This window comes from Otolemur garnettii, unplaced genomic scaffold, assembly GCF_000181295.1.
Source record: "Otolemur garnettii isolate 467f Iridium unplaced genomic scaffold, OtoGar3 scaffold00003, whole genome shotgun sequence".
In the NCBI taxonomy this organism is placed as follows: Eukaryota; Metazoa; Chordata; class Mammalia; order Primates; family Galagidae; genus Otolemur; species Otolemur garnettii.
Window position 1 is genome coordinate 1,215,920 of NW_003852398.1, and position 5,959 is coordinate 1,221,878.

Sequence of the window (5,959 nt, forward strand, 5' to 3'; positions counted from 1 at the left end):
GGGGATTCGAACCCACCACCTTAGGTGTATGTGGCTGGCGCCTTAGCCGCTTGAGCCACAGGCGCCGAGCCATGGTATCTTTTTTTAAATAGCGTTTTTGATGTATAGGCAGTCCCCAGGTTGCAAACAATATAGTTTCTATAGGTTTGTTCTTTAGTTGAATTTGTATGTAAGTTGGAATGGGTGCGTTTACCTATACACCTGTAATATAGCTTCTGTTTGTAACTATGAGTCATATGTCAGTCAGATGTTTGTAACTTGGGTACTCTCTTTAATCACCTCCATTTGTAAGTGCAAGTTGTATGTAAGTTGGATGTTTGTAACTCAGGGACTGTCTGTACATATTAACATACATTAAACTGCATAGATTTAAAGCCTATAGTTTGGTAAGGTTTCTCAGGAAACCCATCACCACAAGCAGGGTAGTAAGTGTACTATCACCCACAAGCATTTCTTCACATCTGTGTTACTCCTCCTCTGTGCCTGCCCATCCCACCCCCGACCCCCACCAGGCAACTACAAATTTGTTTTTGTGTCACAATAGATTATTTTGAATTGTCTAGAATTTTATAAAAATGGGATTAGACAGCATGTACTCTTTTGTCTTGCTTCATCCAATCAGCATAATTATTTTAAGATTTATCCATGTTGTTTCTTACATAAATAATTCATCCTTTTTATTAGTGCAAAGTATTCCATTGGAAGGATATATCACAATGTTTATCCACAAACAAAAGAAATGTTTATCCATTTCTTTTGATGGCCATGGAATTATTTCCAATTTGGAGATGTTATAAACAAAGCTTCTGTGGACATTTGGGTACAAATGTAGGTATGTAGTCTTTTCTCTCAGGTAAACGTAGAAGAGTAGGATGGCTGGATCTTACGGTAAGTGTACGTTTAACTTTACTACCCTGAGAATTTCATTTCCTCTACATCCTCACCAATGCTTTTATTTTTAAAATTTGTTTTAAAAATTTCTTTTAAGTTATTAGGGGTACTTAATAGTTGTATTTCTTTATAGGGTACATATGATGTTTTGATATGGGCATACAATGTGAATTAACCAAATCAAGGTAATTGGGGTATCTGTCCCCTCAGGCATGTAACATTTCTTTGTATTAGAACATTCCAATTCCACTCTTTTAGTCATTTTAAAGTACACCCTAACTTATTGATTATAGTTGCTTTGTTGTACTATTAAATATTGTTCATTCTATCTACCTAACTATATTTTTGTGACAATAAGCCGTCTCCACTTATCTCACCCTTCCCGCTCCACTTCCCTGCCTCTTGTAACTGTCATTCTATTCTCTGTCTCCATGAGATCGTTTTTCATATGAGTGGAAACATGTGAGATTTGTCTTTTTGTGGCTTATTTCACTTAACATAATGTTCTCCAGTTTCATCCATGTTGTTGCAAGTGGAAAGATTTCATTCTTTTTTGTGGCTATATAATAAATATTCCATTGTGTGTAGGTACCACAATTTCTTTATTCATTCATTCACTGATGATTCCAAATCTTGGCTATTGTGAATAGTGCTGCAATAATCATGGGAGTGCAGGTGTCTTTTGATATGCTGAATTCCCAGCCCTTATGTATATACCCAGCAGAGGGATTGCTAGATCATATGGTAGTTCTATTTTTAGTTTTTTTTAGGAACCTCCATATTGTGGTTGCACTAATTTATATTTCCCGAGCCGTGTACCAGGATTTGTCTTTCTCCACATCCTCGCCAGCTTTCATTATTGCCTGTCTTTTTGATAACAGCCATTTTAACTGGGCTGTAACTTTGATTTGTATCTCTGACAACTACCGTGTTTCCCCGAAAATAAGACCTACCCCCAAAATAAGCCCTAGCAGGATTTCTATGCATTTGTTAAATATAAGCCCTACCCTGATAATAAGACCTAGTGATGGGCATGGCTATGCAGACATGCATTTTTCATGGACATCCCCTGAAAATAAGCCCTAGTATGTCTTCTTGAGAAAAAATAAATATAAAACAGTGTCTTATTTTTGGGGAAACATGGTAATGGGTATTTCTCATATACCTGGCCATTTGGCCATTTGTGTGTCTTCTTTTGGGAAATGTCTTCAGATTCTTTGCCCATTTTTTAAATTGGATTATTTAATTGGATTATTTGATGTTTTGCCCATTGAGTTATTGGAATGCCTTATATATTTTAGTTATTAATCCCTAGTTAGATGGGTAGTTTGTAAATATTTTCTTCTGTTCTGTTGGTTGTCTCTTCCTTTGTTGATTGTTTTGTTGGGCAGAAGCTTTTTAGCTTGATGTGATCCCATTGTCCAACTGTGCTTTGGTTGTCTGTGTCTTTGGGGATATTACTCAAGAAGTTCTTGCCTAGACCAATGTCTTACAGCATTTCCCCAATGTTTTCTTTCAGTAGTTTCATAACTTTAGATCTTAGATTTAAGTCTTTAATCCATTTTCATTTGATTTTTGAATATGACAAGAGATAATTGTCTAGTTTTCATTCTTCTGTGTATGGGTGTCCAGTTTTCTCAGCACCACTTACTAAAGACTGACCTTTCTCCACTGTATGTTCTCGGTAGCTTTGTTGAAGATCAGTTCACTATAGGTGTATAGGTGGATTTATTTCTGAGTATTCTATTCTTTGCCATTGGTCTATGTGTCTGTTTTTATGCCAGTACCAGGCTGTTTGGTTATTACAGCTCTGTAGTACCATTCAAAGTCAGGCAACATGATTCCTCCAGTTTTGTTCTTTTTGCTCAGGATGGCTTTATCTATTCTGGTCTTTTCTGGTTCCATATATATTTTAGGAGTTTTTTTCTATTTCTCTGAAGAGTGTCATTTGTATTTTGATGGAAATTAAATTGAATCTGTAGATTGCTTTGGGACATATAAACATTTTAACAATATTGATTCTTCCAAGCCATGAACATGGGATGACTTTCCATTGTTGTGTGTCCTCTTCAACTTCTTTTATCACTGTTATCCATATATAGTTTTCATTGTAGTGAACTTTGGCTTCTTTGGTTAAGTTTATTACTTGGTGTTTTATTTAATATGTAGCTATTGTAACTGGGATTGCTTTCTTGGTTTCTTTTTAACATTGATTTTTGTATGTCGATTTTGTATCCTGCAATTTTACTGAATTTGTCAGTTCTAATAGTTTTTGGTTGGCGTCTTTAGGTTTCTCTAAATAGAAGATTGTATTGTCTGCAAATAAGGATAATTTGACTTCTTCCTTTCCATTTTGGATACCCTTCATTTGTTTCCTTTGTCTCATTGCTCCAGTCTTTTAAATTTAAGCCATTCTAATGGGTAGGCGATGGTATCTCATTGTGGGGTTTTGTTTGTTTGTTTGTTTTGGTTTTTTTGCAGTTTTCTACCAGGGCTGGATTTGAACCCACCACCTCCGGCATATAGGGCCAGCACCCTATTCCTTTAAGCCACAGGTGCCACCCACTCTCATTGTGGTTTTAATTTGCATTTCTCTAATGGCTAATGCACATCTCTTCACGTGTTTATTTACCATCTGTATATCTTTGGGTGAAGTGCCTGTTCAAACATTTTGACCTTTTTAAATCAGGTTGTTTGTTTTCTTATTATTGAGTTTTGAGAGTTCTTTATTTCTTCTGGGTATAAATGCTTTATCTGATACATGCTTCATGAATATTTTCTACCTATCTGTGTCTTATTGTTTTATCTTCTAAAAGAGCTTTACAAAAAGCAGAAGTGTTTAATTTTGATAAAGTAAAATTTATTGATTTGTTCTTTGATTGTCATACTTTTGGTGTCAGATCCAAAAGAATCTTTGATAGGAAATGATATATCCCCAAGGCCAAATAATTTTTCTATTTTTTGTAGAGTCTTGTAGTTTTAGCCTTTACATTTAGGTCTGTGTTCCATTTTTGAATTAATTTTTATAGTTCATGACAAGTAGGGAACCAAGTTTGTCTTTTTCCATATGGATGTCCAGTTGTCCTAACACCATTTGTTGGGAAGATTCTCTTCTATCCACGGCATTTCCTCTGTACCTTTGTCAAAAATCTGTAAATGTCTGTTTTTGACCTTTTTTTCTTTTTCACTGATCTTTGCTGCTATTTTGATGCTATCACTACCTTATCTTGATAAATATGGCTTTATTATAATTCTTGAAATCAGGTGGTCCTACCCTTCCAACTTTCTTCTTTTCAGAGGTAGTGGTGTGTGTTTGTGAGTTCTAGCTTCTTTGCATCTCTCTATGAATTTTAGAATTTGTTTGTCAGTTTTGTACAAAAAATCTCCCGAATATTTTAGTTGGGATTGTCTTGAATATATGGAACAACAATTGGGGAGAACTGACATGTTAATGATATTGACTATTCTTTTTTAAATTGATATATATGTACTTATTAGGTCAGACAATTAAGTTTCTGAACTTATCCTAGAAAATGTGCTACATACATCATTGCTGAATATCACTATAGTCACCTTTTAGGTACTCCCCTTGGGAAGCTATGCACTGATGCCAGCACTATAGTTGATGAATATTTTCTCCTACTCAACATGTTGTCTCTTCATGCTGTTAAATTGTTTCTTTTGCTGTGCAGAAGCTGTTTAGTTTAGTGTAGTCCCTACTTTTCTGTTTTTGTTTTTGTTGCCTGTGCTTTTGATTTCTTAGCCACAAAGTCTTCATCTAGAGTCCTCTTTTTTAGACCAATGTCTTAAAGTGTTTCTCCTAAGTTTTCTTCTAGTAGTATTATATTATAGTTTGGGGTCTTATGTTTAAGTTTTTGATCCATCTTAAGTTGATTTTTGTATATGGTGAGGGATAGGGGCCTGGTTTCATTCTTCAGCATATGGCAATCCAATTTTCCCCATCATTTATTGAAGAGGGTGCCCTTTCCCTAATGTAGGTTCTTGGTGCCTTTGTTGAAAATTGGTTGGGTGTAAATACTGGGATCTATTTCTGGGTTCTCTATTCTGTAGTATTGATTATTTTTAACCAGGAATAAGTTATATCTCTAGGTTTATGGGGTTTTTTTCCTTTTAGTACTTTTAATATGTTGCTCCATTGTTTGTCCTCTTGCTTGCATTATTTCTATAAGAAATTTGTGTTATCCTTATCTTTGTTCAGCTATATGTGACATAAGTTTTTCCTCTGTTTTAAGATTTTCTTTTTGGTTTTGAACAATTCTATTATGATGTGTCTTGGTGTAGCTTTCTTGATGTTTCTTGTTCTTAGAGTTTGTCAGCTTCTTGGGTTTATAGTTTGCATAAAGCTAGAAAATTGATATTTCTTCAAATGTTGTCCTGTCTACTCTCTTCTTCAGGAACTCTAATTGCACATATGTTTGTTTTTCTAGGTAGCTCTCTACTCTTCTGGTATTTTGCTTTACACACTGCAGGCACCTTATTACCTATGAAGTTCTGTCCCAACTCAAGTTATTTACCAGCCTCTGCCTTGTATCCTTCCTTCTGCCCCACAGTCTGGATTCTGTCTCCAGGCAGCTAAATAGGGCAGCTGTAACACTCCCTCGGTTTGTTTTCTGTCTCACAGAGATCATTATCTGCCATAGGTTACTGGCAGTTTTTCTATTTTTAAAACTATATTTTTTCCTGTGTGTTTTATTTTGGACAGTTTTAATTGCTATGTCTTTAAATTCACCAATATTTTCTCCTGCAATGACTAATCTCCTGTTAATTCTAGCCAGTGTATTTTTCATGTCAGAAATTGCAGTTTTCATATCCGAAAATTCAATTGGATATTTTTTTTTTTTTTGAGATAGGGTCTCACTGTGTTGCCCTTGGTAGAGTGCCATGGTGTACAGCTCACAGCAACCTCAAACTCTTGTTTGGGCTTAAGCAATTCTTTTGCCTCAGCCTTCCAAGTAGCTGGAACTACAGGTGCCCACTGCAATGCCTGGCTATTTTTGTTGTTGTTGTAGTTGTCAGTGTTGTTTGGCAGGCCTGGGCCACGTTCAAA